At 36.7% G+C, this 18,131-nt stretch overlaps 1 long non-coding RNA gene across 1 annotated transcript in view; it reads right to left on the reverse strand.

Annotated features, from left to right (window-relative positions):
- The window catches only part of LOC146584896 (uncharacterized), a 148,635-nt gene that overhangs the window by 728 nt on the left and 129,776 nt on the right, over positions 1 to 18,131 (reverse strand). The gene's annotated exons all lie outside the window — the stretch shown is intronic.

Consider the following 18,131-nt stretch of genomic DNA (forward strand, 5'->3'; position numbering starts at 1 on the left):
AAAAAGAGTAAAGAAATGAAACAATTTTACTTCTCCATTTTTGTTCAGTTCAATGAGACTGATTTTGGTTTAGAGATCCTTAGCTTTTTTATTATATACAAGTAGGTCAACCTATCTTTGCTTGATAGCAGAGGTAACTAAAATAGGATATGCAGTTTTGAAATTGTTGCTCTCGTGATGTTTCATTTAGCAAACAAAATCTCTATCGTAATACTCTAGTGAATGTCTTCTTAAAATCAGCATTCAGTCTCTGTCTGTTTAGCAGACAGAGCTGATGAAGTGATCAAGAGATAAGCTTTTTTTACCTGTCTCTTGAATAACTGTCTTCTAAATAATCTTAGATTACACAGTCTGTTCTGACGTATTTACAGTATGCCTTAGGAGCTAGACAATGACCATGTTGCTAATTATAAGTAAGCAGAGAATTTGGTTCATTGACAATTTCAGGACTGATCATTTGCTGAATAATGTTTAATTCCCAGCCGAATAGCACCTTAGCTTCTTTGTTCAAGGAATTCCCTTTCTAAGTTAGAAACAATGACATTTCAACATTTAATTGTCTGTTGCCGTAATACTTGTGCTAAACTTTTATTGGAAAAATACTGTTCTGGGTAGAAAACTTCATCCATTGCATTATCTTTGTTTACAGCTTTATCCGAAGTGTTACAAGGGAGTGGTATATAAAGGACCCATAACTCRGTTCCTAAGCAGTCTTATTTTCAATAAACAGCTGAGAGAGCACATTATGTACTTACGAATGTCAAGCACTCCAGGAGCAAGAAGGAAGTTGGGTTATTATGACATTACATGATTCACATTATATTTGCAGCCAGAATTCTTATTCCTTTTTTTAAAGATGCCAAATAAGATTTTAATATTAAAARGTTTCTTTTGTTCTTTCCATGATTGTTTATGTTGGACCTCGTGTGTCCCAACCACTTTACTAATTCCCTAAAAAACACCAGAGTCTATGAATATCAGAACAACTGATAAAGCAATGTAAATTGCCTTTATCTACATTAGCTAAAGTGTAACGTAGAAGGTTAAATGGCATGCCCCACTTTGAAAGAGTAACAAGAAAAAATAGCTCCACAAGAGTAATTCCACTCATTCTTCACTTTCAGAATAAGCTGCTTGATGGATAGGTAGCTATAGAAGGGGGTGAATACAATTCTTTTTCACTGAGAAACATAGAAAAGTTCAAGACTGATTACATACCTCAGTTTTGCATAGTACACTTTCTGCATATAATCTTAAATTTAGAACAGAGAAGAGGTAAATTATTTTAGAATGTTCTGAGTATGGCTTTCCATTGACTCTATTCTTATATTTTACTCTTTTCTTTGTATTACTGTTTTAAATTCCATGCCAAAAAATGTTGAAAAGATGGATTAAGCTGATCAGGTATATGAATGTTAGCTACACAGAATTACTGCAATTAGATTTTTTAAAAAGTAAAATTACAGTTTCTTAGTCTACCAGTAAATTAAATACTGTTTTATTTCCACAAGAAAAAAATGAGGCATTAAAAAAGCTCGATGAGTTATTTCCCAGTGAAAAATATATGAATTTTACTTCTTTGAATTTCCAGTAATGTGGAATATCTGCAGAAATGGCTTGTTCTCAAGTCAAACTTGTCTAATAATGTGTCAAAACAAGTCTTTTCTTTCTTTTTGTCTTTCTTAAAAATCATCCAAGCCCTGTCTGAACTTTTTGTGTTTATTCATCCTGGCCATTTTAGCCTTCCCTCTTCCTGCATTCTAGCAGAGTGATAATTGTGTTCTACCTTGTATATATTGTACATTTTACATTGTATGTAAAAATGGATGTAAATTAAAAACACAGGGAGAAGGTAGAAAGATTTAATTTACAAATGTTGAAGGAGAGTCTGTTGTGTAAGAATGAGCGTCAGAGTTGCAACCCCCTTGCCCAGCACCCTGTGCCCCCCAGCAGCCCAGATCGAGTGCTCCAGAAGAGTGTAAATGTAAGCAGGCAAATAGTGATGTTTCCCCAGGATTCTTCCCTGGCCTCTGTTGCTACATGGCTTAGGCTCTTCCAAGCCAGAAGTAGTTTGGCCTTGATTCAACCCTTGATGACTTTTTCTTCCATGAATTTTCTCAGTCCCTTTCTGACTCCAAGGAAACTTTCAGTGCTCTAGTCCTACTTCTGCAATTAGATCTGTGCTGCTGATTTCTGGGGGACTTCATGTGACCCAGGGGCAGGAATATGGTCTTGGGGTCCTGCCTTTATTGCAGTTGATTGACTTCCTCTGACTGTGTTTCAACACTTGTTTCCATATTTATATGTATAGATTGTATGTGGCATATAGCCTGTCAAGGAAGCCAGTTCTCCTGAAGGAATAACATAAAAAATAAAGATGTTTCTAAGAAAAACTTGCTTGTAGTCTACCTGTCTTAAACTCTCATGGTTGACTTACAAGTAATGTCATAACATGCATTTAATATTTGTAGAGAAAAGAACTCAACAGCAGTATACTATTGTACAAATTTATCTATAGTTTGCATTTTTTTTTCTTAAGTGGAGTAAAATGATTAAGTAAAAAATTTCTTTGAAACAATTGAGTATTTTCTCAGACAGAAGGCATAGAGATTTTGCTAATAAGGGCAGATTCCTTTGATGTTAGTCCTCATGCTGCATAAACTCCACAGATCCTTCATTAGTTCTTGTCATCTCTTAGGGTCTTTTGGCTTGGGGCCAAACAATTGATATAGTAGAGAGCTTCCAGCTAAAATAACAGCCTCTGCATCTTTATCTTCCCATCCATCAGATTGTTAGTGGAAGATAGGACTAATTTGTCACTCTACCCACTTGGAAAAGTTTGATAAATGGCTTAATTAGACTTTTTTTTTTTTTTTTTTTTTAAATCATATTTCTTGAGAACTTGAGGTTGGGAAAACAATGGCTAAGGACTAAATTAGAAAAGGAAAATATTTTTTCTTCAGCGGAGATCAGAGTAAACACAACTATTATGCAAGGGTGAAGAGAAATGGAAGGAGTACAGTGGGCTGGAAGGAGTTTCAAGAAAAAATTAACCCTAATAAATAAGTGTTCTGTAAGTAGTGCATTTACTCAAAGACTTTGGGCAGATTGGATATCCGTAGAAACATAAACCTGCAGAATGCCATTTTAAATATGTCCCCCTGCCCAAGATCTGAGTGCATTTCAGCTTTGGTTTTAGACATCTAAAATCAACAGCAAGGCACCATTTTACCTGGAAGAACATGTAAATATACATCTAAGAACATGGTTTTAATGCTTTTTAAATCTTACAGCATGTCATCTATATAAAGGGAACCATGGGAAAAGAAGAGATCTTTATGAGGATGTTCCTTGCATTCCCCAGTGCTGGCGTTTTGGAAAAGGGGGCAGGGCCAAAGCCACCTCCTTCTTTGAATTCTTCTCTTGATAGACCAAAGCTGGATCACAGTTTTCAAATGTTGCTGTACAGAATGTGCTAAATGTCAAAGGTTATTTGCATACTCTCCTCTTTTTGAGGACATTTTATGGCTTACGAATCAAAAAAAGCTACAAGAATTAAAATCAGTTGTTTTAGTGCTCTTGGAAGTTTCAACCAGAAAAAAAAAGGGAGTGGAAAGCTATGTGAAGTTCTTTCTTCAACTGTTGTTTCAACCACTGAGTTTGGATGATTTTCCCTCCACTTTACATACATAATTATGACATGTGTGCACACGTATTGACACATGTGGATGTGTACATAACAGCTGGCAAATCTGGAAAAATTAGATATATCTGGACTCCGTATTTATCATCATCTCTTTATGTAATGATTTTATTGGGGTCACTGAGGAAATCTGTTTCTCCTTTCTCTGGTCTGATAAAAATTAGACAACAAACTTCATCCTTCTGTTTCTGATAAACTGTCCAGAGATTGGCTATGATTCAGAAATAATTTTAAAACTCCTTAACCTCCAGGCAAAAAACTTATTTTAGTAAGAAAAAGACAAATATTTTTCAATTAAAAAGATTTAAAATCCCTGTCTATGTAGTACATTAATATGAAATGACATTAAGGAGAAATAGGCCTAGTATTAGTACTTCCCCAAGGAAATGGCTTATCTTTTGCACTGAATTAGCTRTGTCTTTCTCACACATCCTAAAGCTGTCAGTTGGGGCTTTCTGTTTAAGGAAATTTCTGATTTAAAGTTTCTGAGAAGAAAGGCAAAACAAATGTGTTTAAATAATAATGACCTCTTACACCCCAGTCTCCACAACACTTTCTGAAGTGGGTAGTCATTAAYATTAACATTAAATCATTAACACTCCGGAAAAAGTCACTGGGACAAACTGTGGGAGTAGCCTTTATGTGGGTCAAATCCTGGAGCATTATGTGTGCAAAGGCACAGTGGAATATATCAGGATAAAGTGACAATCAGAATAATGTAGAGAACTGCATAAGGTGACTTTTTAACAGCTTTGCTGGTTGGAATCCAGGCCATCAGCACAATTACAATCAGTACTGTCTGTTGGTTGCTGATTTCTGCTGACTCTTTGGTGGCCCGAGAACTTAAAATCTCAATGTAAATACTACATTGCAAGTATTCTCCATCTCTGCAAGCACCTGCAGCAAAATAAGATCACCAAACTCTTTCCGCCTATCACCATATCACAGCATTTGGCAGAGCAGGCAGGAAAAACAAGGAAAAATGTGTTGCTGCTGGCCACAGTACACCTGGTTTTATGGCAGAACAAAGTCTTTAGCTTTGCATTATTGTGCTTATGCTTGGGCACCAACTATGAGCGTTAAGGCTAGGTCTGTAGCGCTCTTAAGAAGTCTGTGAGACTGTCTTTCAAATTCATCACTCTCCCGTCCACATGGAAATGAAGAGTCTGGCTCTCCCCATGTGACTGCCAGTGAACTCATCTTTTCAATGACTTGACAAAAACAGTGCTAATTATGTTCAGGCACGCACGCACAGAAAGTAGTGTCAGCGCTAAGGAGTGGCATTAATAGTGAATTGAGTCAGAAGGGGAATCTGGGCAGCTCCGGAGCACCTTTTCTCACCCACTGAGGTTTTGTGAATTTATCAAATGGATGAAATTCTCTTGACATGTGAAAATACTGAGTAATCTGTCTCAGACCAGATTAAATCTCATCCTGCTGCACAGCTGGGAGCCAGTCTTAGTACAGTTTTAGTACAACCTTCGTTTTACCTACTGTTGCTATTCCTGGCGTTCTGCCGGGAGTGCCTGACGGGACATCTGTGCCTGCCACTGCAGTGGGGCTGCCTAAATTATGAGATGATCCAGTGCACATTGGCTCTGTCAGGCTCCCAGCATGGCCTTTGAGGTGAGACCTAGCAGCTCCATGACATAGTATTATTTCAAAGCATGAGCTTGTGAAATGTAGCTGTTGACACCTGGGGACTACTGTGCATGGAGCTCAGCACTTTCTCYGCACCAGTTTGTAGCCTGGGAGATACATAACAGAGATGGTCAGAGGCCTTGCCTGCGTTACTCTTTGCTTGCTCTTCGTTGCTGCTCTCAGCAGCAGCTGTGGCAGGAGGGCCATGCTGACCTTCATCTGAGGAGGTGTGGGTTGTGCAGCTGATCTTGCAAAAACACTTCGCTGTGCTACCCTGACAGGCTCCACTGTTGGCGTGAGTTGCCAGTGTCCTGTATTACTGTTCACAGATGGCAGCTAGTAAGAACTCTGAGATGGAACTTTTAACTGCGGGAGACCTTTAATATAATGGGAAAAAAGTGATGTAAAAAAAATCTTGTGACCATTTGCTTATGGTCTTGTGACCCTATAGTTTATTTCTTTGTGTAATGTAATTTATGAGTTTATGTGAAGATGTCTTTTTATTATCTCATGTTAGAAAATCAAAGCTGTTACCCTAGTAAATGTTTTTCATACCAGGGAGTGATTTAACACACCCTAACTGAAATAACAATAAAAYGGTCATTGTCGGCATGGCTCTTATGGGTGAAGCTATTCATGTGCATGTTTACAGGATCTGGTCTGAAGATAGTAGCTGCTCGTACCATTAGTGAACTGAGAAATGATCTAAAGATAAATTGTACTTGCAGCTTTAGATCTTCAYGAGGAAATCTGATTTATCCAATTACAGAATCTAAAAGTTTCACAAAGTGGCTAGACATTGGGACATGAAAAGTGCACTTACAAGATTATTTTTTTCAGTTGAAAGGAAAAGAAATCAAGAATTCCTTTCCCTAYAAATAAATGCCTTAGACGTGAGAAAAAAAAGGAATACATTGATCCCTCTGTTGTTGATTTGCTATTTTAAACTAAGTGAATATATGCAGTGTGTTTAACTGTATTTTAAAAATAAGAACTGTCAGAAAGAAAGCTTACTAGWCTAGAGTAATTCTTTTTGATTTAGTGCCGGTTGTGGATATTAATATTTTAAATCAGTTCAGTATGTTTTGAATTGCTCTGCCRCTTGGAAACTAAAACCATTTGTAACAAAACAGCTAGACTGTTTTTAAGTCAAACTATACTGTACAAGGACATGTAAAAATAATGGTGCAATTCAGTTTGTTTTTTAAAAAAGAAAGGAAGGCTTCTGGACTATATTGCTGACAGCGATTTCAGTCCAGGTGTGTTAGAAACCAAAATTAAAATGCAATCAGTACTTTGAAAAGTTATTCCCCATGCTTTTACTGTGTGATTTGAAAAAAATCTTTTCATTTGGTCTGATGAGAATTCAAAGGTCGGRGGATGAGTTTTCTGCAAGTAGTGATCATCTAGGAGAATTTGCAAGAGTGGATTAACTGACTGGAAGTTTTGCAGCTAGGTCTCTTGTAAATCYCATGAATGACGTATCTGTGCTTTTGACTGCCTAATTTTGTTATGCTGTGGCCTAGAAGCAGTCTTCGTATTAGTCAATCAGTGGTAAAGGCTGGAGTGTAGAGCTCGTGGAAGTCCTGGTCCTGCAGGTGAYTCACAGAGCAGAAGAAAGCTGGCTTTAGGCATTTCTAGTATCACAACTTTGTTGTCTTGCAGGACTAGAAATGATCATAAACTGAAAAAAGTCTTTGATGTCTCATATGGCCACCAGTATGAATACACAGTAGTGAGTCTAATCTGACTGAGACATCTAACTTTCAYATGGCCAGTGATCTTCCAGGGTATTATTCTGTTTACTGATTAGAATGGTCCTTACGCATCTAGGAAGATAAATTTGGTTTCTTAMAATTGTTCTTTTTTTGGTAGTTTACTACATGTGGAATAGGCTCAGATTTTTTTTTTTAAGGTATATTTAATGTCATTTGCAAAATGATTGTAAATCTGCCATCGGTGTGCTTGTTTATACTTCCACCCTCTCATGGCATAATAATATTCAAACAGCAATTTCAGTTACGATGAACTCTAGCCTTAGGATTAGTCAGATCACAGGGAATATTGTCTGAATAAAGTGTATTAATATTTTGATCCTTTGAGTGATAGTTATTTTCAGAAGGGGAAAAATAACGTAATTAGGAAAGTATTTCATTGCTTCTTTAATGATGTTTGATAATAACAGATCTTTCAATCCTCTAGTACACTGATTAATATTGAGATAATCTCTGCCTGAATTTTTTTGGTCCAATAAATATTATCCATCAATTAAATGAATTTCATTTTCTTTTCCAGACAGATTCCAGTTGCTCCTGGACTTATTAAGAAGGTAAGAGGGACACACAGTGACAGCTGAATGTAAAACTAAGAGAGAGGACATAAGGCAGAGGAGATGAATATACTTAAAATTATTTATGGATGTTTGCTTTGATCTTAAATGTAAAAGTAATKCTTATCACAAATTAATAATTATTTACCGATGCCGGATTTCCCTTTCAGTTTAGCATCAAACTTGATGTAAAGATAGCAGCATGAAAAATAGCTTCTAAGTTATTAATATACGGTATTTTGGTCTCCTTTGCTGCTTTTTGTCTGTAGAACCAGAAAGAGATATATTAACCTTTCACATTGTTTGCTAAATCTTACTCCCTTTAGAATTAAACACTCCTCAACATTTTAATGTCTCACTGATCTCTTTCAAGCAAATATAGCATTATTCTGTTATGTTCATTTGTGCAAAGTGACCATAATGTTAATATTCTGATTTCATTCATATCTGCTTTGTATACTTCTTACCAGGGTATAAAGCTTAAGCGTGGCATTGAGCAGTGGAGAACAAGACCCGAAGTTTGATACTACAGTGTCCTACAGAGGCAAGTTAGTTAAATATCAAACATCAATTTCACATGCAAATCCAGGACCTTTGTGCATTGCATGAGTGCTGGTGCAGACACAACCRCCAGGTACCAGTTGCTCTGTGAATTAGAGCATGCCGACTGAATTTAGGCTGAGCTGATTTTTGCTTTTGGAATGTGCATACAGACATGATAATTCACTCCATGTAAATACTGGCATAACGTGGTTCAGCTCTCTTGAAATAATTGAGCCATCTGATTTACACTACTAATTTTAGACCATCATGCAGTAAACTYTGTGGTAGCTGACCCTTTTCACATAGAATGTGGTATAGAAAACAGAAACTCTGTTTTTCTACAGGAAAGATACCACATGGAAAATAATACCATACTTAAAGTTTTCATTTATTTTTATGGAATCACTAGGTACTGAACAACTTTGCTTGTATGTATTTGTTCATTTATATTCATGCAGACAGTGCTCATCTGGTTAGAAATGATATAGTTGGCTGGGCCAGAGGGAGAGCAAGCAACCACTGGCCACAGCTGTGTGTGAGGGAGCTGCTAAGAGATGAAATAGCATCTGGCACGTGCTGCTGCTCATTGGGGTGTGCTGCTACCATCCCAGGTTGTGGTGGGAGTAGTCCGGTAGCAGCCTTTGCCCAAATACTTACTTGGTGGCACCAGGGCCGGGGCTTCAGCAGGAGGAGAAATGTGGGTGAAAGAGCCAAGGAGGTTGTGTGCTGGCTTTCAACTGGCCCATGCTAGTGTGTCCTTACAGGGCAGTAAAGGTGCTTGTGGGGAGGTAGGCTGCAGACTGCCTTAGGAGGGGATCCTGAAAAAGCTGAGCTCTCGCAAGTTTCTTCCTTATACACTAACTAGGCCTGCCTTGAGCTGATGCAAGCAGACAACAGGCAGTCAGTGAATTTGGTTTCTCAGTGGTGACCTCCACTTCTAGCTCCTTGGAAAGACAGTTTAGTCAGCCATGATCCTTTTGGTTGTCTGGCCCTTGGTCTTGGTAAAACAATTTTGCAAGTTGACTGAAGTCAAGAAATAAGAATTTTATTAGGAACTCTGGCTTTATATTATAAGAGTTTGATGTGGAATGGCTTATCAGAGGCCATTCTCTATTATTCCCTTTGCTTTTCTAGCAGCCTATTTTATCAAACCTATATATTTGTACAATGAGCATCTCAATAAACAATTCATACACAATATTTGTATTGTTGCTTAGAGGAGGTACACACATCCATGTAGCTGATAAAGTGCATGAAGGTGATGCAGACTTGATAGAAGGTGAATTCTGGTCCCACCAAAGCCTTATAAAGAAATGAGTGTTCAGGAGGAAGGAAGGAATTTCTGAACCCAGCTCAGATAGAGTCTGGAGCACCTATGTATCGGTTTAAAAATTCTCTCTCTCTCTCTCTTTTTTTTTATGTTTCCTCTTAAGTTACATGTCTTAATTGTGTAGTTATTCTTAAATGAATGAGATGGYGTATGCACACCAGATATTTTGAAAAAGTCAAATAGAACAGGAAGAAAAACACAATTTGTGCTTCAGATTATGTCTATTTTAGAATTAATGGGACTTGAAAAAAAAAGCTATATACATTTTTCTTCATGAGTCTGGTATGTCATAAATGGACTACAAGTTCTCTGGTTCAGAAGCAAGGCTTTATAAATGATACGGTACAATTTTGGAGTACTTTGATGTAATAGACAATAACAATTTACATAGAGATCCATCTAATTTGTCTTTTACTTTCCATTTAACTTGATATTTGGCTGCTCAGCAGTAACCATGTAATTGGACTTACAAAATTGCAYTCTTATTTCCTTTAGTGACAGGGAAACTGCTAAAGGAAGTCTCTGCCATACTCAGTTTAATTTAGATTAGCATCCAAATGCACAGATGTTTATCTGAATTTTGCCTGGAAAAGGAAGTGAGAATCTTCCAGTCAAACTGTTCTGAAATGTCCAGTACTCTGGACAGGGTAGAAACAGTTCTAAAATAGTCTCCCTTGTAGTAAAGTATTGCTACAGTTTTGGGATTAATCCAGCTCCAGTGAGGTGTGGAAAAAATGAAAAAAAAATAAATAAAATATGATCAAAAATGGCTTACAGTATTTTTTCAAAGTTGCTTGGTTGTTTGATTCTATTTTAAAGTTTACGTTGTCTGCTACTGCGTTCAAGTTGATATATCAGTTTCCAACTTGTATAATGTACTGTCTGCATATTGTGGATCTAGTTAAATTCAGAAGCAGATCGATGTTATTTTAGATGAAATCAGACAGAGGTGACTCATAATATTAAATTCGAGTGTCTTCACATACTGGCTTCCTATTAGATTTCACTTATTAAGATTAGGATTTGCCAGTGATAGTGATATGTATTTATAGAGTAACTCCCTGCCATTGGTGCATTTTTACTAGTTATAAATTCAATCATATACTTCCTACTACATCTATTATTAACTGAATGCATTATATATTAAAAATTGTGCTCCTAAACCTTTCCAAGCCCAAAATGAACAAAACGAAGTAGTAGCAAGTAATAGTGATTTTAATATCAGTGGTTTTAAGCTGTTTTGTTTATATTAATTTCAGAATTATGCCTTTGATATTATTCTCCTTAAAAAAAAAAAAAAAAAAAAAAGAGAGAGAGAGAGAGAAAGGGGAAATAATGAATGTTTTCAGTGCTGTAAAAAAATGTTCCACTGCCAGAAAATCTGTATTTTTCACTAACCAATCCAGGCATCTTTAAACCTCTGAGAACTAAACAAGATGGTATTTTTAGGAGCAAAGAGTATTCCAGAACTTTGAAAAAGACTGAACTATTGTTAATGCTTTGGGAGTTTCTGTAAGTACACAAAGGATTTTTTTGCTGTTCTTCTCAAATATTTAAAATGATTATTAGTGTATGTCATATCCATAATTTTTCTAAAATATTTACATAAGCCTCTTGAATCTTTTTCAAGATTATAAAACAGTTAACATTCAAAATTCACCTTTGCATTGTGCATACAAACTGATTCCATTGGAGACATTGTGGTTGCAAATGAAAGAAGAGGCATTTAAWCTAACATTTAATCTTAAAGGAGATCTTAATTTAAAAAATACTAATTAGGTTTAACAAGGTTCAGCAAAAGCAAAACTTACAGTTAAGAACAAACAAGTTGTGAAAGCTTCGTATTTAAAAGGGTTTATAGGTGTCCTTTAGGAAAGTTTGACCCAATGCTAGCATTCATCCTTTCCATAATATAACTGTATTTTGGAAAAATCACCATTTGGGAGCTATATTTCCTCAGGTGATATTGGTTAAAGCAYATAAAATTCCTCCTGTTTAAGCCAATATAAGCCTGTGAAATCTGTAAGCTTCTATTAAGCATTTATAAAAATGTTATGGTTTTGGAATCTGTCTGTAAAGGTCTTTCTGTGGTAAATGCCAGAAGAAGTACCATATACAGGACATATTTTTCATATTGACGAACATGGAAAAAAAACAAGCTCAGCCAAATTTTCCCTCCAAACTTGGAYTGGGAACACTGCAGCTGGACATAGCTAAGAGTGTTTGTAGAAGGCCAGCATGCTCAGGAAGTGAACAGTGTATCAATGGTTCTTATATACCTTCCACTACCCTAATATTTGAATGTCCCACAGTCATCTTCATAGCTCTTCTGTGTGGTAAGGGAGTGACAAAATCTCAAGTTTAACAGAAAAGAACTGAGTTTCCAATGTACTAGCACTTTCTTTGCAGGTAGTGGAGGAGGCATCGCCAAAGAGCAATTGAGTCCACCCAAGGTCCAAAYTTCTCTTTCTGTTCCTCTCTCTCTTCATTGACAACAGAAGCAGATGGGAAGATAGCTTAAGCTGGATGACTCTCTTTCATATGGCTATATTAGGGAACATTAATCCTAGCTTACCTGACTTTCTCAAAGGCACATGAAAAGGTTAAGTGGGGCAGTTAGTAATCCAAGTTGGCATCATAAATGCAGATATTATAATAGAAGTTTTGTCTTGGTGTATTACTATGAAGGAAACAGCAGAAGAAAATTAAGTTCAGTTGACCCAAACCAGAAGTTTTTGTGTTGTTGTTTTTTCTTACTCCTGGAAACCTGACGTTTTCTGATTGTCCTGGAGCATAATTCTCAACAAAAGAATTCTAACTTTTTAAAATGACAGGTTCTTCAGCTCATTCTATCTTTAAATTGTTTAATTTAGTTAAATTCTAGCTTGCAAATAATTTCCTCTCTGCAGCTGTTCTCTTTATGAACTACGTACAGAAAAGGAATCCTTCAGCCCTAGATTTAGCCACCGTTACCCCAGTATTGCTTCCCTTACGGGCAGTAGCACCATTCAGTCAAGAAGAGTTACAAATATGTAGGTGATCTTGACTTAGAATCAGCAATATCTCGCACTAATAAAATGCTTCAAGAAAACATTAGGGTAGGCTGGCACATGTACCATAACATATTAGATTAGTATAACCAGGGTAAATGCCTAAAAATGCCACTATGCATTAAATCAGTGTAGCCACGATGAAGGGCTATAATTCCCACCTCCTTGAGTTTCAGGAAAAAATTTCTATTTTGCTGAAAGGCCTCTCTTTTAACATTGGGGCAACTGAGATTGATAAGTGAGCATGTAAAACCACAAGCCAAATGATGCCAGGCTGCAGGCTAAATCGACAGTCTGATCCCAACAGCCTCAGTCTGCCAGTATGCAATTACTGTTCAGATCAGCAGGGTATCTCCAGAGTGCTAAGTCTGATGTGAACATTTATCAGCTCTATGTTGAAAAATTCATCACTTTAACTGAAATTCTTACTTTGTTCTGCTACCCTGAAATGCAAGGACAGGTCTTACCTTGGGGATAGTGGCACCCCTCTCCACCAGAACTTTACAAATCTCACTAAAATCTTTCTGCATTATTTTGTCTTAATAATAACTTGCAGTGTGCACATAATACAAGGGTGATTACTTCTATCACACAGCAAAGGTGATTACCAACCTCAAACAAGATTCTTGTGACATGTAGCAAGTTCCCACTGATATGTACCTATGTGTGTGTGTATATACACGTACAAACAGACAYACATTTATTTTTACTAATACTTCAACAATGTAACATAGAATCATCATGGAATCAGTAAGGTTGGAAGGGACCTCTGGAGATCATCTAGTCCAACCCCCCCTGCTCAGCAGGATCACCTAGAGCACGTTAGACAGGGCTGCATCCAGGTGGGCCTTGAAGATCTCCAGAGAAGGAGACTCCACCACCTCTCTAGGCAACCTGCTCCAGTGCTCCGTCACTCTCACAGGGAAGAAATTCCCCCTCACGGTCAGGCAGAACTTCCTGTGCTTCAGTTTCTGCCCACTGCCTCTTGTCCTGTCACACGGGACAACTGAAAAGAGTTTGTCCCTGTCCCCTTGACACCCTCCCTTCAGGTACTTGCACACATTGATAAGATCCCCCCTCAGTCTTCTCTTCCCCAGGCTGAAGAGGCCCAGCTCTTGCAGCCGTTCCTCCTAGGGCAGGTGCTCCAGCCCTCTGACCATCTTTGTAGCCCTACGCTGGACTCTCTCCAGTAGCTCCATGGCCATTTTCTCCTACATATCACAGCTGAATACTTTGACCTTGTTAGTTTTATCTTGATAATGAATACCCTGTGCTGTTCCTCTTTTGTGCAGTATTGTTCTCTTAAGCTTGCATGGCTTGATACGTATTCTCGCTACAACATTTTCTATTGAGATCCCAATCAGCTAAAAAACATCTGAACTACGATCRGTGAAATATTTTACAGCCAACAGTGCTGATCAAGTTTACAACAGATGCCGCAGATTTCAGGAGGTAGGAGAAAAAAAAATCTGGGCTCACTCAAATAGGGGAAGCAGTTTGACCACAGTATCATGGGACCCAAGTGCACTATTCTGCACTACTGCAAAAATTCTTGACAGAATTAATAAGCCTGTGCTCAGTTCAGTGTGTAGTGTTGGCATGCCTGAGTGCAAAATACGGTAGAGATTTAAGTGTACAATTGATTTTTTCTGGATAGATAATTTTAAAAAAGAGATGTATTTAACATAGTAGTTCTGGTTGGTTTTGTTCCATTCACACTCTGTATTTTAGGACCGATCCTGCTTACTGTAACATTCTACTGATGCAAAATCAGACAGTATATCCACGAAACAGTATCTTTTAATATCTATTGCCCCTTATTGGCTAAATATAGAATTGTYTTTACTGAAAGCACGGATGTCCCTGTGAGAAGACACACCAGAATTTGAAAAATACTAAACTAGTAGCACGTAGTACTGACACTTCAGCTGCACTAAGGAAAAACATATGCTATATTTGCCAGTGCAATGCAGTGGGAGCACTGGGACTTGATCACTGGTCCCTMTCAGATCAGTAGCCATTCCGTGTCTCAGATATCTATTGTTAYGTATGCCTGCTGCAAACAACTTATCAGCAAGACAGGGAGTAAGGGAAAGGGAATAAACTTGTGAGCTCTTTGGGTAGAATATTTTGAAGAGAAATGAAAAAAAAAGATAGGTAATGAGATGTTCTTTGCTTTTGTTTTCAGGGACTGCAAAATATCTAAATAATTTTCAGAACCTAATACTCTGTACATGGAGCAGACACTAGCGTAGTCCGCAGAAAGTCCTAAGAGAGAAATATAAATTTCCAATGGTAGACTCTAATTCTTTGGGAAAACACAGTGTAGGTTAGTATCCATACTATATATTATTATACTATAATGCCTTTTAAAGAAATACAGTCTAATAATAAAAAAAGTAGTAGATTTGAGTAAGATGAGTGTTTTCCAGCAGTAGCTCAGCACTACTAGGAAAAATTAAATTTTTACATTCTAAYGAATTTTATTTACTATAGTACAGGAAACGACCAAAAAAGCAGGTGCAGTTTCTTCCTGTACATGAGGAATGTTTGCCCTAGGGATTGTGTTTCCATTCATCTCTAGATACAGTTACTACTTTTCATGAACTTGACGACACTGCCAAGAGACAGGAGAATTAACAGGCATGCACAGTGGAGTATATAATATAAATGTGAATGATTTATGCCTGCTTTTATATCACATTACAGCAATCATTAAACTTTTATGTATGAGAGGAAAACAAAGAGTGTAACGGGTTGAGGTTCAGTAAACCTGGAACCACATGATCTTCAAAAACAACCAAATCAAAAGATAATTCAGCATTTCACATCTTTCTTTCTGGGACCAGTGATCCTATCTGGAAGTAATTTTCTTTAYGTTTTCATTTTGTAAAGGCTTAAAAATATTCCAGCTTTCTGGTTTATCGAATCATGACCATTTTACCTTTCGGTGCTTTTCTTTCCTTCTCTCTCTCTGATGATTATTACACCTGGCTTTTAATGCCAAGATAAATATTACTAAAGTTCAGTGAAGAACATCTGATCAATGGTTCTTAAAATTTCTTAGCCTTTATTTTTACTTTAATTGGATTTTTTTTTTTTTTTTTTTTNATAATGTAGAAAATTCCAAGAACCAACCTTAAGTCCAACCTCTAAAACCTTCATTTTGGTTTGGCTCCTTGTGGTTTCTGAGGTCGAATGTGCACCTTGATTTTTCTTAATCTCCCACTGAATATTTTTCTTGATTTTTTTTTTATGAATTTGTCTGTATTCAGTAGATTTGTTATCTTACTTTTTTATATATATGCTAACACATTTGCAATCAAAAAGTGTCAAAGGTCTATTTGAATCTCAGTTACAATGTCTTTATTTGCATAAATAATCAGCATTTTGCTTTAATAAATATTTATCTCTCTGTACTTGATATATCATTATTGTACAAGAATGGAATATGTCAAGAAGCAGATGAGTTCTTTCACAGCATAAAAATGACATTTTAAAAGCAAACTTGAAGAACTGAATGAAAATCACATTTTTTCACTGAGGTTTGGCAGTACCTTTAATTTAGTCAGGCTAACAGAGATTTTCCTAACAGCATATGTCCATTCGTAGTTAATGTAGTTCACATTTGCCTGTATAGAACTCTTCAAATACGTTTACATGCTTCAAAACAAATAGAAAAAGTGAAAACACTTTTGATATCTTTGTCATCACTTATCAGAGGACTTGTACCTGCATACCACATCTCATGTAGTCTGGAGTTAGTAATGCCTACAAACCTGAAGACATAAATTCTACAGCTTGCCTTAAATTAGACACATACATCTGTATGTATGTTTCCAAAGTGTACCTCTTCCCCAATTCAGTGAGTTTAAGTGATATAGTTCAGTATTTTCCTGGGTGTTCATGTGACTATTCCTGGTCATGAAGTTAGGAAAGTATTTGTACTATTTTGCCAAATCAAAGTTAGTTTCAGAAATGTATCTACAGCTCCCACTTATGATCTAATAGGCTCAGATATCTAACTTTAAAAGGCAAATTTCAGAAGGATGACCTTTACATGGATAGGTAGTAGCAAAGAACTGAAAAAGAGACACTTTCTTTGGAGGGAGGTCAAGTTTTTATAAAACTAACAATTTTTTTGTTATTTACTGCATCTCTACTGCTGTAACAGTAAGAGTAAAAAATCACTTCATTCCCCCTCCCTTTTTTTCTATTCTTTTTCAATACAGATTTCTAAAAGCAGAAATGAGAATTGCACACATTCTGAGAGTGGCCTCAACTGAAACAACCTTAAAAAAAATACATGTACAGAAGCATTTTTAGTAAATACAAACTGCTCCAACTTGAAGCTGAAAAATAGTGAAGAAAATATCCTGAACACAGGTACAGATGTATTTGCTTTAAAAATATTGTACCCATTCCCTGAAAGAAAATCCTGGGGAAAAAAAATTAATAATAAGTAGGAAGCTGCTCTCACCTTATTGTGTGTGTTTTTCAAAGGAAAATGCTTTAACTGGATCATATAGAAAAGGGTTAAGCATAGATTAGAATGGATTGTGTATGATTAACTCAAGAATGATAAAACTAATGCTGACCAAGTTTTACAGATACACAGGGCAAAACCTAGCCTGCAAATTGCAGTCCAGGTGGAGTTTTTTTGAGGATGCCATGATCAACAGAAAATGGGGAGGTTTTGCRTTTAAGACCAAATTGAATCTTAACTATATTTTTCACAGAATGAACTTTCCTCTTACTGGTGAAATTACTAGCTAGGCAGCCAGGCACACCACCACAGAGGAATAGAAATTCCTTAGGCCTCTGCTGATGCTTTGTTTATATCTCGCCTAACAAACAGATGGGAATCTGGCCTGCAAAGTTATCATTATAATGCTAATATAAATATAATTGTATTTTCTCCAGCAATGGAATTAGTGCCACTAGGAAACAAAATCATTTTAGATTTCTCCTGCTGTGTTTGTATGAGCTTGGGGGTCTAACTGGCATCCAGGGAAATTTGGCCTTTGTGCTCAAATACTGTAATGCTATGCTTTCCATTTCAAGGTGAAATTACTACTAGTGGGATTTATACCATAGGAAAAGAATGTTATTACTAAATCTTCTGGTTGTTCAGTCTCTTTTGCCTTACCACATAAAGGTAGTTATTTATGTGACTCCACATATAAAGATATACATCTAGATGTGCATGTATGTGTTAGTTTTGGATGTGTTTTTAGGGAAATTAGTGTGAAAGATGTTATGGTGGTATGATTCACCACATGCAGCCAGAACTCTTGCTCTCTTCCTCAGATAAAAAGACACWTTTTATTCCCTCAGTCACCTTCCTACAAGCAAATCTGAAATAGAGCCTTCACATATTCTCTTTTTATCTGTCTGAACCTTACAGAAGGCTAAGAACGGCCAAGGATACTAAATAAGTCCCTGCTGATCGTAGCTTTGAGTGCAGTTTTTTAAAAAAAGAAGATGAGCTTCCTGATAATTATTGCCTTAGCTCTGAGCACATTCATTTTTTTA

This window comes from Rhea americana, unplaced genomic scaffold (assembly GCF_003343005.1).
Source record: "Rhea americana isolate MKP2758 unplaced genomic scaffold, rheAme1 scaffold_89, whole genome shotgun sequence".
NCBI classification, from domain to species: Eukaryota; Metazoa; Chordata; class Aves; order Rheiformes; family Rheidae; genus Rhea; species Rhea americana.